This window comes from Myotis nattereri (assembly GCF_964212035.1).
Source record: "Myotis nattereri genome assembly, chromosome: 5".
Classification (NCBI taxonomy): domain Eukaryota; kingdom Metazoa; phylum Chordata; class Mammalia; order Chiroptera; family Vespertilionidae; genus Myotis; species Myotis nattereri.
The window spans coordinates 93780309-93797020 of NC_138080.1; the positions used below are offsets into that span (position 1 = coordinate 93780309).

Genomic DNA, 16712 nt, shown 5'->3' on the forward strand with positions numbered 1-16712 from the left:
TTTTCAGAAGCTGGAGCTTGTCACCAAATCATTGAAATATAAGTAATGTTATAACTACCCCAGGAGAGTGGCTCAGTGGATTCCAAGGCGCTTGAAAAGTGAGTGTAGCATCCAGGTTGCCAGCCTACAAACATTGTGAGGATAAATATGTTAAGAAGCATCTGAAATTTCAGGGGGGAGTGGGAGGGAATAATGAGGGAGAGCATTTACATGAGAAAAACTTACTAAAAATATGGTTCCAGCAAATAGGAGATATTTCTACTACTAAAGAAAAGAAGAAAATGACTTTTAATACCACCTGAACATATCTGGGCCAAAGAACCCAACCTTCTCATGAATGAGAAAAAATATTCCATGTCATGCACAATCATCATCAAGTCAGTTTTCATCTTTCTTTGTGAGGGCAGTGGGGTAACAATCATACTTTCTGTTTCCCATACGCTTAAGGCCCTGAGGCCAGAAGGAGTGTAGCGCTCCACCATAATAGAAAGGTGGCCAGTATGGCAGGTGCACCTGGAGTAGGTGGAGGTGTATGATGCAAGATGAGACTGTGAAGTAGGGGCCAGGTCTCTGAAGATCTAAACCATGGTAAGATTTTGGGATTTTATTCTAGCGGCAGTGTGAAACCTTTGAAAAGTTTAGGGGGAGGTTTGGAAATGGTTCATTTGTAGAAGTTCATTCCTGCTACAGAGTAGAAAATGGATTGGGCTCAGCCAACGATGAGATGATTATAGACCAGTTGGAAGGCTATGATGATGATCCAGCAGGTGGAGATCTGCTTGTCACGGCTCCGTCTTGGAGACGAGAGTGGCCCAGAGTGGATGGAGAGCTCTCCTTCATGTCAGAGGCATTGCGGATAAGCTTCTTGGTGGGCGGTTCGCTTGCTTCTTAGTAAGATGATAGGTTGCCATTTACATGAAAGGACTTATTGAAAAAAGCAACCCTAATTTATCCTTTACAATATATACTATGTGTGTATACCTGTGCGCATGCACCTGTGTTGGACAGGTAAAGTGTGTCGTTTCACCTTAACACTTCATAAGTGAAAACTGGATGCTAGAGGTGGAATTTTTCTTTAATCTTTCCTGTGTGATTGTGAACAAGTTCAAGGATTTACCCATTTGTTTTCCATTTTAATAGACCATTTTCTCCTCTTAGAGATTTTTCAACTCAGAACTTTTCAGTAAGTGAGATGTCAAATTAAGATGGACATTTTTGGAATTATACCAAATGGTTCACATAAGTTCATGAGCATCGCTTGGTGCCAGATGGCTAAGAACAATTATCTGGCCTTTCTTTCAACTTTAATGTTTTCAGAGAACTTTATGATAAGTGACTAATTTAGCTTCACATTTGTCTGGGAGGAAGGGTGAGGGAAAGATAATAGCCAGCCATCTAAGGCACATTTCTGTAATTCATAGGGCTCTGTGGATTCTTAATCAATATTAAATAGGAACTTAGCTTATGCTGTGCAGGAAGCAGATGGTTTTGGAAGGCTCAGGATCAGCAAATCTGTGTTTCCCAGGACTTTGTACCTAGACTTAAGGGATTATTCTTATGGCTTTGTTTGTATTTATTTGTTTTGAAAATTTTAAACCAGGGTGCTAGACCATGGTGCTAGACCTGTCCTACACAGTCTTTCCTTTCAACAACCATGGGTATAATGCTCCCTGTATGAGCATGAGGAGCTGAGGCCAGATGAGTAGGATTAAATTTGTAGAGCAGATATTTGGTGCAAACATTTGAATGGCTCGATAGTCATTGCTTTGAAGTTAAAGGATAGCTTTCCCGTCCTTGTCAAGGGATTGGGGCTGTTCCTTTTCCTAGCTGGGCACTTGGCCGGCCTACAGTATGTGTCTGTGTTGTTTTATAAACTCTTTAATCTACCTCTTGATGGGGCTAAATATGTTTCTAATTTAATCTTTCTGGTTTCTAATGTGATTTCAACGAAAGCTTATTTCCAATGTAATGGTTTCCCAATTATAGCGGAGTCTCAGTTTATGTGCATTTAATTTATGTAAATTCAGCTGTATGTGCGTGGCAAGTAAAGAGAGAACTATTTAAATGCTGAAGAGGATTCTGTCCCTCATTCCATGCCATGAGCACATGCCCTGGAGTAAGAGGAGAGGTTGGAGTCTGCTTTTCCATGCCCCAGTCCTTCAGCCCTCTTATGGGGTGATGACATGGTCTAAGTGAGGGATACTCTATTGTTTACAAATGGTTTTTACACTACAGAGCCCCTAAGATGAGTCTTCATGCTGTCCAACCAAACAACTGTCTGCTACAAAACTGAAGGAAATATTTTTTCCTTCGGATTTATCTATTTAACAAACATTTAATGATAATTTATGTACCAGCACTGTTCTAGGTTCTAGGAATCCTACTGGTAATACAGTGAACTACTGAAAAGTTCTCTGCCCTCACAGAATTTATAGTTGAATGGCTTTTGTGATCCATAATGGCATGTCAATATGTTGCCTTCCTAAGATAGTTGTAGAATAACATTGGGTATGTGTATATATTTATTTTTAAATTTATTTTTATTGTTGAAAGTATTATGGATGTCCCTTTTTATTCCATTGACCCCCTCCTTCTCACTCCCATCCCCTCTCAAAACCTTCGCCCTACTATTGTCCGTGTCCATGGGTTATGCATATATGCATATAAGTTCTTTGGTTGATCTATACCCCTTACCTCTAAGAATCCTCAGTGTATTGCATGCACCTGCCAGAATGGCTACCATCAGTAAATCAACAAACAAGATATGTGTATATTTTTAAAATTAAACCCCTCCATAGAGCCACTTTGAAGACAGTTTGGCAGTTTCTTACAAAACTAAATTCACCCTTACCTTACAGATCCAGCAATCAGCTCAGAGGAGTTGAAAATGTCTACACAAAAACCTGCACACAAACATTTACAGGAGATTCATTTATAATTGCCCAAACTTGGAAGCAACCAATATGCCCTTCAGTAGGTGAATAGCTCAATAGATTGTGGTGCATTCAGACAATGGGATATTACACAGTGCTGAAAAGAAGTGAGCTATGAAGTCATGAGAACACATGCTAGAAACTTAATGCATATTGCTGAGTGAAAGAAAAGCCAATCTGAAAAGCTGCATATTTAATGATTCCAACTGTATAACATTCTAGAAAAAACAAAATATGAAAAAAGTAAAAAGATTATTGGTTGCCAGGGAGAGGAAGAGGGAGCGATGAATAGATGGTGCACATGATATTTCTAGGGCAGTGAAACTATTCTGTGTGATGCTATTACAGTGGACACATTTGTCAAAACCCATGGAATGTACACCCACAGTGAATCCTAGGGTGAACTGTGGACTTCAGGTGATTATGATGATACCAGATGTACCACTCTGGTGCAGAATGCTGATGGTGGGGTGGCTGCATGTGTAGGGGCAGAGAGTATATGGGAACTTTCCTACTTTTTGCTCAGTTTTGCTGTCAACCTAAAACTGCTATAGCAGATGCTATATGTGCTTGTATCTGGCAAATAGTTTCTTTTATTTTGTTATGGAAAAGTTTAAAAACATATTAAAGTAGAAGGAACAGGGTAATGGAATCTTATATCCCCATAAGCCAGTCTATGCAAAAATAAATTCACCCTTCCCCAAACCACAACTCATCCTATGACTTACATATTCTTAGCAGTTTTCTAATAGATATAATACAGGTTTGTCATTTTGCCAAGATCATATAAGTGGTAAGATGCCATATGGTGTGGCTGGGTCATGAATGATGGGAACTGGGCATTAGAGACCTGGGATCTTATCATCCATTTGCCCCCAACCACTTCTGTGCTTTTAGAGAAGGCACGGTCCTCTCATCTGCAAAAGTAAGAGGATTCAACTTGCTGATCTCTGTGGCCTCATACAATCCTTTCTTTTGAAATACTTTTAGCGAGGTCATTAAGACTTTTTAATAATTATTTAACAATATTAGAGTAAAATCCATTCAGCGTAATGAATTACAAGTCATAATTTCATTCCTTTAAAAAGAAAAACATTTTAAAATGTGTAGATTGACTTCTGTCCTGTGGGATTCCCCATAGGGCAGATTTTTCGATCTCTTATACAATTAATTGGAAATTGTTGCAAAAGTCTCTCTTACATAGATGGTTAAACTACAGATATTTTACATTGTGTGACACACTTTACCTGTAGAGGTTATTTCAGAGAAAAAGTGTTCAATTTGACCGAATAAAGATAATAGGACAGCCATTTTATTTTTAATTTTTATAATTTTTTAATATATGTTACATATTAAACATGAAGGAAAATGGTATATTAAATCGCTGTGTGCCTCCCATCCAGTGTTAGCAAATCCCAAGATTTTACAATTTTTGCTTTTTAATTATTTAAACAATGAAATATTGATAGTTATAGCCTCATATATGGAGAAAATTGTTTTGAAAATAATTTTTCATTTGTTTGTAAATATGTCACACACTCATAAAAAATTGAAAATCAAAGAGGTCAAAATCATACATAACCCTGTCACCTAGAGAAAACTATTATCATTTTCATAAACTACCTTTATCATACAGATGCTATATGTTCTTGTATCTGGCAAATAGTTCCATTTATTTTATTGTGGAAAAGTTGAAAAACATATTAAAGTAGAAGGAACAGGGTAATGGAATGTTATATACCCAATAGCCAGCTGCTCGAGTTATCAGTGTATTGGCAGATCTGTTTTACACATCACCCAGCCCCCACTGGTGCTAGTTTCTACCCATAACACCATGTCTTTCTTAATTAAGTATTTCAGTATTCATCTCTAATTACTTAGTAATTATCTTTATCAAATCTCTAGTCACTTTTCAAATTACTGTTTATAATTTTTCCATCTTGTTTGTAAGTCAAGATCCAAATAAGTTCCATCCTTTAGAATTGACTTTCATGTCTCCTGAGACTCTCTTAATTCATAGGTTTCCTATCACTCTGCATTATTTTCCTTACAATCTTCTTGTTGAAGACAATAGGGTTGTTTGTCCTGTAGACAGGTCCACAGTCTGTATGTTATTGATTGCCACTCTGAGATGTGTGTAGCAAATTCCTTAGTCACTCTCATTTCCTGTAAGCTAGCAGATTGAATGCTTGCTTTTGGTTAGACTAGTTCATAGGTGAAGCTATATTCTTCCCTCAGGAGACATGTGAAATCTTTCTTACGTGGTTTTAGCAGCCATTGATATTTTTTTACCTGGATCTGCTGTCTCATTACGGATCACAAAATGTTGATATTCAAATTTTGTTAATTTGTTTTTATTTTTGGTGATAAACTCCCACAAATAGAAACTGTCTTTCATCAGTATTTGATTATGTCACAAGGAAAAGCAGGGCAATGTGTGATTTTTCTTTTATTTACCATTTTCAAAATAATAATTTGGGTTTCTATCATCTTCTAAAGGTGACCAATGTTTTTTTTTTCCTTCTTAGTATCATTAGAAACTCATAATTCAAATACAGCTGTAGTGTTTTGTCCTTTTCTATTATTACTGTCATTGATGCTCTAATTTTCCCACCCATAATTTTCGTTTTCTTATTATGTGTGTTGTTGAGTTCATAGGCTATTTGCATTTCTTTTTATTTGAGCTTCCTGTTAATATCCCTTGCTGAATTTTCTAGACAATTATTTGGGTTTTTTGTTTCTATTTTTGAAAGAGCTTTATATATTAGGAATATTAGCTCTTTGCTCTTATGAAATCAAAAGAATATTTCTCACAAAATTACATAAGCAGTGTAAAAAGATAAATAATGAACTGGTAAAACATATTTATAATTTTTATCACAAAGATGAGTTCTTTTAAAAATTTTTTATTGCATTTATTGGGGTGACATCTATATATATAAAAGCCTAAGCAACAGTCCAACCCTTTGACCATCCGACTGGTAGCTATGATGCAAAATGACCACCAGGGGGCAGATGCTCCAGTAGCTGTGATGCACACTGACCACCAGGGGCAGACGCTCAATGCAGGAGCTGCCGAGCTGCAGTGACTTCACAGGTGCGGTTCTCGGGTGATGAGAACCAGGGAGGAGGGAGCCCGATTGCGAGAACTGCCCTCTTGCAATCTGGAACCCCCCAGGGGATGTCAGAGAGCCAGTTTCAGCCCAATCCCTGCAGGCCAGGCTGAGGGACACCACGGGTGCACAAATCTGTGCACTGGACCTCTAGTCGCTTAATAAAATTATATAGGTTTCAACTGTACAGTTCTATTATACATCATCTATATATTACATTGTGTGTTCGCCACCCAAAACCTTCTTCATTCATCATGTATTCTTCTTTTACCCTGTTCTACCTCTCCCCAAACCCCTTTCTGTCTGGTAATCACCATACTGTTGTCTGTGTCTATGAGGGCTTTTGTTTGCTTAATCCCTTCACCTAATTCACCCATCTCCCCAATCCCTCTCCCAACTCAGCAGAAAAGAGTATAACAGTCTTTGGAAGCTGTGATGGTGGACTCAGAGTTTCCTGGGTTCCCCCAACATTCTGTCATGTTGCCCAAGTTACTTCAACACTCTAAGCGTTCACTTTCCCATATGCAAAATGGGAACTCTAATAATACTCCTCCATTAGTGTATTGGGAGCATTTCATGAGCAAATACAAATTTAGCACAGTACTGGCACATACAAGCTCCATAAATAATAGCTTCTCAAATTTTTTATATTGACTACCAATAACACTGATAATTGATCCCACTTACCCTCATATGGATTTACCCAGCACGTCAGCATGGCAGGGGACATGGTCCTTAGGTAGGCCAGCCTTTCCTGTTTGCCACCACAGAGTCATCAGGGAAGTGGTGTAGCTTTGTTTGGATATCAGTCAGGGAAAGGTGTCATACAGAAATGATTGATTTATGTCCATGTAAAAACTTATGTCTGTGCCTTGGCTCCATGTTGCATTCTTATTCTGTGCTCAGGGAAATAAACCCGACACACACTGAGTTCATGACTCTCCGTGACTTGGGCTAGTAAGCAAGACATCAATGTTTTGTCACACATATTACTATTTTGTACCCTCCTATGTCTGTAAGAGACAGTTGAGGCGTTATTATGCCAATTTGATCCGTAAGAAAACTCATAGCACAATGAATTAATAATATACGTACAATTGAATTAATTCTAACATAGAACTCTTTGAGGTAGGTATTATGATTTCTTTACTGCAGATGAAGCACTAAGAGGTTAAATAACCATGGTAGAAATAGTGGGTAGCTGAGCCAGGAATCAAATCTAGTGTTACCCGTGGAGTTTATGCAACCAAGGCTTTAAAATAATGCCCTTTTTGGCAGTCATTTAGAATAACAGGTTTTTGCTGAGCATTCTTCCTTTGTGTCCATGGTATTGTATAATATTGTGGATCTAAATTACACGTGTGACTAAGAATAGCAAATTAGAGGCTGATGTTCTTGGAGTGAGGTGATGCTTTCTAATTGTTTTATTCCGTTGGTATCAGGAAATATATGGAAAGCTGCCACTTAAAATAGCCCATGGTAATTTAATCACTGGTTCATCTAAATGTGTGTCCAAGTCTGTCCCCAGGATAACAGATAAGGAGGATGTGGTGAACTCAGCTATGGACTGTGTTTGAGGCAGCACAGAACACCCCCTGTCACCATTTGAGGCCATATGGAGTAGCCTGGTGCCACTGTAAATGTTTTTGGTATCTATGTTGTGTGTTGGTTCACAGGCATGCATGGGAGTCTATGAGGAGTTGGGACTAAATTTCTGAATCATGCATATAGTGATGTATTTAAGGAACTCATATTTATGCATGCTATTAGGCTGAAAACAAGTACCACTTTTCTAGCAAAAAAGACCACTTTTTTAAAGCAAAGGGTGAACCTGCATTTTTAGATACCTAAAATAGCAAATTCCGGACTCAGAGGGATTGTTGGTAAGTGCATTAGAGACGGGTAAGGGTGGCCATCTATGCTTCTATGGAGACTAAATTTTAAAAGCACATCGTGTAGGCCACTGCTATTACTACCTACACATTGTCACTCTCTGACCCACTTTATGAAATTTAAAGTAAACATTTCATTAACTAGCAAAGAAGACTACAGATCCACAATTAACCCAAATGCTAGGAAATTACCCAAAATCCATTATAATGTTCAGTGACTTTTCTTCTAGAGTTCCTTTGATTTCACTTCAATTTAAAAGGCTAACTCATGAAGGAAATATGGTACTAATGCATAAAGAGATCTGGTGTCTAAACGTCACCAGAATTGCCCTGGCAGGGTAGCTCAGTTGGTTGGAGCATCCTCCCAATACGCCAACATTGCAGGTTCGATCTCTGGTCAGAGCACATACAGAATCAACCAAAAAATTTATAAACAAGTGGAATAATAACAATGTTTTTTCTCTCCCTTCCTCGCTCTGAAATCACATAAAAAAATAAAGGTCACTAGATGTTTTCTATAATCCTTAAAATTCAGAGGCACGGGTTTTTCTTCTTTTTTTGCTAATCCCTAGCAGTTCAGTTGTTTGGTGTCCAGACTAGGTATAAATAGGCAAGTTATTTTTAAATATATTTTTATTGATTTCAGGAAGGAGGTGGGAGGGAGAGAGATAGAAACATCAATAATGAGAGGGAATCATTGATTGTCTGCCTCCTGCATGTCCCATACTTAGGATTGAGCCTGCAACCTGGGCATGTGCCCTGGACGGGAATCCAACTGTGACCTCTTGGTTCATTGGTGGATGTTCAACCACTGAGCTGTGCCAGTTGGGCTAGGCATGTTTTTTAATACTGTGCCAGAGGGACATGATTCCAGTTATAGAGAACTTTGTTTCTCCTCAGTATTTTACATTTTAGGGGCCCAGCATTGTTTTAATAATGTCAGCTGGGAGGAAATATATTTAATATTTTACAAACCAAGACCCAACACGCACACCAGTGGTGCCTTGGCCAATATCTGCTGCTCAGGAAGCCACTGTTCCAATGATTAGTGTGACCACCTCTAGGGCTTTGGAAGAAATATGTCCTCTTCTATCTGGGTACTTTTATTCTCCTTGGCTGAGACTGAGCTGGACCAGTTTTCACAGTTCCATTCTTGGAGGACTGAAACTCCATCCTTGGAGTTCCGACGATGGCATTTATAAGCATCAGAGAACTAGATTTAATCAGAAAGAGAACCCAGGGAGGAATCCATTGTGGTTTTCAGCACCAATAAGCTCCATGGTCAGTTCTGAGTTTGAACTGTCACTTTCAGGTTTTGTGATTTCAAGCAAATGACTTAATGTCTCCAAACTTCAACATCCTCATATTCAGATGGGTGTGATGCACCTATTGGCAAGCATCGCTGGCTGTGTGGATACTGAGTGGAGGTATGTGAGGCACAACCTTATATACCTGGTATACGTGGCATACCTACAATCATAGTTCTTCTTAAAATGTTAGTCTTTATGTCAATGTTTCTCAAATTCCCAGTAGTACCTAACCCTGTTGGTGTAGTTAGATTAAATTCATAGTTCACTCTGGACTTTCAAAAATCATAATCAAGGTCCATTTCAAAGTTCTTAATTCCTTTATGTTTCTCTACTATCTCCCCTGCCCTACCCTCTCTGGATGCCTGTCTCTCTTGGGTATGTGTCTGGGTCATTTGTGGGTCAGTGCCTGTGAGCTCTATGCTCACGGGAATCATTTCCAGGGCAGCCAGTCATTAGAGTGGTGAGGTTCACACTGCCATCAGAGCAGCCACTAATTGATACCTCTTGAAAAATGACATTATTTCCCGATGCATTCAGGCTGACTGACGGGCAAGAATGCCACCCACCTGCATGATTAGCACTGTACTCAGGCAGACACTGTGATTTAAGATGAATGTTGTTCTTTCTTGACATATTTCCTTTGACAATATTTCTCGTATATACTTTCTCAGCTTATTTTGCCACGTAACTGCATTAATCCCATTACAGTTTCCAAAGATTTTTTTAAAACTGATTTGTGAAGCTGTGTCCTCTAACCCCAGTGTTCTCCGTACCCTATTGTCCATGTGGCACCTTGTTAATGGGTAGTGTTTTGGTGGGTTTGGTGGATACTTTTTGCTTTTTGCTGAAGGAGGGAAACAAACCAGGATCAACCCAGAAGAGCTGTGTGGGGGGCAAATTAAGAAAATGAGCATGTCTCACGAGAAAACCAAGAATTACAGAATTTTCTCTCTTTATGAAGCAGAAATGAAGCTATTTATATCGGCACACCCTGTATCACTAGTTGCATGAATCAACAACTTTGTAGGAATTTGTCACGTTGTCCCATGTCTGGGCAGATGTTAGAAAATTGTAAGAGACAATGAAAGACATGCTTGAATGAAAGGGTCATGTGGGTACAAATAAGTGGGTACTTAATATTCCCTACCATATCCCAGTCCTTAACAAAGTGCATGGCAAATAGCATGCACTCGATAAACATTTGTTCGTAAATGCATTCTGAACAAGTCCTACAGTGGCATAGAATGGATTGTAAGTAAGTTTTCCCTGATGCATCTTAACTTTTTATTAGATTGTACTCTAACTAAACCTGAAAGGTTGGTGACATCTTTTTTTGTTGCTACTACCAAACAGAGACAGTTTCTTAATATTAGTTAGAAAAAAAGAAAGAAGCATTTGGAGAGACTGGAGACTTGAATTCTCAAAGCAGCACAATTTATTTAATAATTCCATATACCGTTGTGCTGAATTACAGCATTGTTTGCTTTCAGAGTTGAGTTTCTTGGCTTTGGAATGCAGGAATAATTGTAGACTGTGGCTTGGCAATTATTGGCCTGCTATAATATGAGGGCCAAGATCATCCTCAAATTGCTGGGTACCACAGCAAGAGGGCAAGGAATGAACCAGACAACCTTAGTTTCTCATGGTACAAAGTTCTGCCATCTGCCTCCAGAGTGTGGGGGCACTTGGGATAATGATACTTGTCTGCGTCAGAGGGTGCTTCAGAGAAAGTTACCCAAAGTCACCAAGGGCCACAGGAGCCATTCTGTATGATGCAGGAGAGAAAAGATTCATACTCTGGTGGGGAGTGAGAGGCAGGTGGATAACAGTTATGGAATGCTATGCAAAATATCAGCCTGCAACAATAAAAAAAATTAAGAGCAGCAAATATGTGTTGAGTACGTATTGCATGCATAGTAATGAGTGACTTAACTATGTTGCCTCACTTCATTTTCAGAAACATCCTAAAGAGGTAGCTATTTCTATCATCTCACTTTTATAGAAAAGAGCGTACTTAGAGAGGTAGAGTGCGTTGATTGGGGTTTCATAGTGGTGGAACCAGGATGAGAATACTATGATTATTTCAAAACCTCCTTCTTAACCGTTGTTGTGTTGTTGTTGTTGTTGTTAATCCTCACCCAAAGATATTTTTCCATTGATCTTTTAGAGAGAGTGGAAGAGAAAGGGAAAGACACAGAGAAACATCAATGTGAGAGAAACACATCAATTGATTGCCTCCTGAAAGTGCCCTGACCAAGGCCCAGAACAGGGAGGAATCTGTAACCTAGATACATGCCCTTGACTAGAATCAAACCTGGGACCCTTTGGTCCACAGGCCAACGCTCTATCCACTGAGCCAAACTGGCTAGGGTCCATTGCACCCTGTTTTTCCTAACCAATGTTGGACTGCTCAGAATAAGGGAGCCCATCTCACTGAATAGGTCACATTGGAACAAAGATATGAAATAGTGAGAGTAAAAGAACATTCCAGAGAACTGTGAGTGCCTCAGCCTCTCAAAGTTAGAGGCCTTTGAGGAACGGCTAGGCCAGAATGGCGGAAGAGGAATAAGCAAGGGGAGAGAAGTGGGAGACAGAGATAATGGTAACAGAACTGTTTTATCAGGGCCTTTAGGGTCATTGTGATGACTTTGCTTCTGAAGGCTTTGATCATGGGAGTGTCACTCTCCTACTCGAGGGTCTAGTTGAGTGTGCAGGCCATGGCTTGAGCATGCCTGCTCTGTAGCCCTGCAGATCTATAATGAAGCCTAGGACTAGAGTAGCAGTAATGGAGGAAGGTAAGAGTGATCAGCTGCTGGATTTATTCAGAAGGTAGTGCCACCAGTATTTGCTGACGTCATGGAGGATGTGTTGTGTGTATGGGGGAGAGGAGTCAAGGTTGACTGGAAGAGTTTGGGCTGACCGCCAGGGTGAACAGAATTGTAACTGAGAAAAAATAAGCCAGGAAGCCTAATAGAGGTGGCCAAGACAGAGTGGCCAGTGATAGGAGGCAAGTTTGGTGTCTTAGAAGCCAAGTGAAGGAAGTGTTTCAAGGTGATGGATTGTCCTCTTGTCTCATTTAGCATAGACCCCAGTGTTGAGCACCTTGTTTGTGTTTATAAAAGATTTGCTTGAAATAGGCCATAGGTAATGAATCATCCTGGGGAGCTTTTCCTCTCTGATCTTCAGTTTCCCCTATAAGTTAAATGAGCAAATGAGCTAGTTGTGTCCTTAAAAAGCCTTCCATTCTTTTTTTTAAAAAAAGATGTATTTTTATTTATTTCAGAGAGGAAGTGAAAGGGAGAGAGAAATAGAAACATCAATGATGAGAGAGAATCATTGATTGGCTGCATCCTGCACACTCCCTACTAGAGATGAGCCTGCAACCTGGGCATGTGCCCTAACCAGGAATCTAACCTTGACCTCTTGGTTCATAGGTCAATGCTCAACCACTGAGCAACTGGCTGGGCAAAAAAACCTTCCATTCTTGATGTACTATGGTTTTTATGATTTAGTGTGATTCCTTGATTTTCAACAAGACGGAATCTATTCAGGTATGATGCATTTTTATTCCGGTCAGAATTGAATGTATCTTTTGTTTAGTCTCTTCAAACCGAATGGCCTTGAATTTAATATCACAGTTACATTTTAGTTTCTGTTTTTCTTTATTAATGTCTTCTTTTTCCTGTGATTTTTGTAGCCGTGGCAGAAGCCTCCATCCTCTGGCACGTGGAGCAAGCTGTACTGGACCCTGTGTGGAGGTTAAGAAAACTCTCTCTTTGGTGGTGGCCTGAGGAGATCATCTCAACACCAATGTTGCCCTGAATTCTGTCCTCAAGATTCAAGATTAGGATTGGGAAGGTATGAACTTGTGATTTTGATGTCTTATTTTTAAGGTGAATACATTTAAAGACGCTTATCATTTTCACAGCCTTTTCTCCTTCCCATCCCCTTTTTTCTTCTTTTAAGCAATGGCTTTTTATTATTTGGCTACCAGCTTGTGGGATATGGTGGGATAGCATACAGTGGGAGAAACTGAGGCTGCATTGTCTCAGTAATAAAGAGGTGACCAGAGGACAGTAAGAAAGAGCAAGGGGGTGGAGTGTGTGTGTAGGGATCTCTGATGGAAAGAAAAGGGAAATTGAGGTTGATGACCATGTGAGAAGACCTCAGGTAGAGAGATGAGTAAGTAAATGGTGCTGTGTAATACACAGTTTATTTCCATTTTCATTGTCCACAGAAAAACTGGCCAAGCTTTGTATTATATGTCAAGGTCTCCTGGGGAGCTGTCTTTATATTTCTTTAGGTTACATACTCATGCTGTCCGACTGGAAGTTGGAGTCAAGCAGCCCCATTTTTTTTTTTCTGCTTACAATTATAAGTGTGTGTGTGTGTGTGTGTGTGTGCGCACACACACACACATACACATACATGCATGCATATGTATAATTAATATATATTTTTGAGGCTCGGTGAACAAAATTTGTGCACAGGGCGGTGGGGGCGGGAGGGTCGGTCTCTCAGCTGGGCCTGCACCCTTTTGCAATCTGGGAACCCTGCGGGATCGGGCCTAAACTGGCAGTCGGATATCCCTTTCACAATCCAGGACTGCTGGCTCCTTACTGCTTGCCTGATTGCTCCTAACCACCTCTGCCTTGGCCCCCACCATGGTGGCTTCGTCCAGAATGACATCCAGGAGGTCATTCGGCTGTTTGTTCTACTTAGCATATTACACTTTAATTATTTTATTTATATATATATATAATTTGAGTGGTTTCTAATTACTCTCTGGAGTAATTAGTAGGAGGAAGGGGGGATTTTACATAACATACCATTAATGTTGTGCTTATTGTGAGACACATTGTGCTATAAGCTTTGGAAATAAATCACAAGTACATCTGATAACCATTTGCCTTAGGGATTTCTGTTTTGGGAAACCAAAGGAAAGATAATTAAAAATGGCATTCTGGCGGGTTCTCTCTGGAGCATGTCCAAGCTTTTCTTCCTTCAAAGGTGTGCATCTTTACTCTCTCTCCTAAACCCCCAGGGTCCCCATAAGACTTGGAACCAGGGGAGCAATGGGCAGCAGCAGCTCACCCTGGGTAATCCCTTCTTCCTGTCTCCAAGGCCCCCTTTTCTCTGACTTTTCAGTGAGTCAACAGCAGCCCCACTTTGGCTCATATCCTTCCTATAACGCTTTTAGAGAAGCAAAGCAGCCCGCCTAGGCTCTCTCCTGTTACTTTTTCTACCCTAAGCCCTTCCTTTGTTTCACTGTCCCCAGATTTAGTGAATGTATTCTCACAAAAACGCTTTCTGAGCCTGCGTGGCAAGGAAGGGACAGGGCAGACTCATGCCCAGGCTTGTTAGAGTGTATGTCTCTGCTCTACCATATAGAATAGGAGGATGGCGTGCATTGCTGGTTAAAAGCACCGGGACAATGTGGTTTCACAGCCTGGGACCACATGGCGTATCCAAAAGAAACTGTATAATGTGTCTGACAATTCCATTGATACCTCATTTGCTATCATTTAAATTCCCTTCAAAAAAAAAAGATAAAGAAAAAGCCTTCATAACTCAAATGCTTCTGGGAACTGGGAGAACAAACTAGCTAAGTTGGTGAGTTGGCTTCCTTCTCACGGCACATAGTCTTGCCATGTGTCATTATTTAAACAAGGTAGAGATCGAGAGCTGATGAAAATCAAATTAGTTCTAGCTACCAGCCTGCTTTCATGTTATGTATGAATTCCTCTCTGCTGGAATAGGGTATATACTTTCAGGTGATCACGAATAGACCTTCCTTGGAGGGTAAAGCATATATACTTTCTATCCAATTTTTGCAAAATCTTCCAAAGCCCATGCAGAAATTATGGAGCTCTGATATTCGCATGGCTCACAGTACCTCTGAGAGAGTGCTAAGAGACGGGTGAAGATGTGAGAGGAGTATTTGAAACAGACTCTTCTCTCCCTGTTTTCTGGGGATTTTTTTTTTCTAAAGAAGATACATTATTTCCCCTCTTTGAACCCTAGGGTATCTGTAAAGCAGTTTAAGTATAAATACTACTTATGAATTCATCTCCCATGAACATGCTTTCAATGGCTAAATATGTCACCTAACAATCAACAAGGAGAAAGCATACAGGGTGCCTTTTTGCGACCTTGCACAAGTATCAACATTGTACATAATACATGTGCTGTTGCCATGCGTTTCTCTGCCCACATCCTTGATCTGTTGGAAAGGAAAGCTCAAAGGCTCTTCTCTGCTTGTCCGAAAAACCTGGGGAAGCTTACGGGTTTGGGCTGGGATTTGAGGACTGAGTTCTTTGCTTTAGGAGTGTTGATCTTTAATCAAACTTTAATTCAACATGCCCTGGTGCTGTCAGGAATCTCCACCTAGATGCCCACTAATTACAACATCAGTTCAGCAGAGGAAGTTTTAAAGGGCTTGGCCATAAAAAATGTTCTTGGTTTAGAGACCCATCAACCCTTGAGGGGAAAGTAAAGCTCCTCCTGATGGTTGACAGAGGACATGGGGCAAGTTCACCACAGGGCTAGATTCAGCTTTACTGTGTAGAGATAGGTGCATGGCCCTGCTCACAGACCAAAACCCAATTTCCAGGAAGGAGGAAGGACACGAGGCAGTGCTGGTCCATCCCTCTGCCAGGATGCTTCCTGGCTCCCATGCTCCAGCGCCCCCAGCAGATGTATCAGATGTCTTGTCAAGTGAAGACAGTATACATGAGTTTACGGGGTTTAGAAAAGCCAAACAAGCTTCTTCCTGAACAGAAAAGCCATTTGATGTTGCTAAGCCAGTGCTGGTCGGAGTGTGGCCTATAAAACAGCAGCAGCAGCAGCATCACCTAAGCAACATGAGGCATGCAGGTTCTCAGGCCTTTCCTCAGACCCAGGCAACCAGGTCCTCTTGCAGGGAGGGAGGTGCAGGAATATGCTTTTAAAGCAGCTCTCCAGATCATTCACATGCCTTGCTGACATTTGAAAACCACTGTTAAACCTGTTCCCCAATCTCCGGTAAAGAAGGGTGTTGAACAAAAACCTCATGTCTATAAACCAGGAAGCTCTTAAAATATTAATGATTGAGACACTTAAGTGTGTGTAAGTTTACGTATAAAGGACACAGAAAGCACAAACCACAGAGGAAAAGAAATAAATGGAACTTCATGAAAATGAAAAGCATCTAGTCATCAAAAAACACCACTAAGAAAACAGGTAGCCTACAGACTGGGAGAAGTATTGATGACACATATAGCTGACATGTACAAGAAGAGGCACTTCATAAAACAAGGTATAGAATAACCAATAATCACAAGCAATGGTGTTTAAAAGAATTCGTTTTCAGGGAAATGCAAATTAAAAGCACAATGAGATACCTCTGCACACCTATCAGAATGGCTAAAATTAAAAGGACCCCAACTATCAAAACTTAAGAAGATACTGGTTGAAATGTAAAAT

General features: G+C 40.1%; 1 protein-coding gene across 1 annotated transcript in view; it reads left to right on the forward strand.

Annotated features, from left to right (window-relative positions):
• The window catches only part of SGCD (sarcoglycan delta), a gene marked incomplete at its 5' end in the record, with an annotated part of 735784 nt that overhangs the window by 294686 nt on the left and 424386 nt on the right, over positions 1 to 16712 (forward strand). The window contains one exon of the mRNA XM_081092161.1: positions 12946 to 13106. The remainder of the gene's footprint in view (positions 1 to 12945; positions 13107 to 16712) is intronic.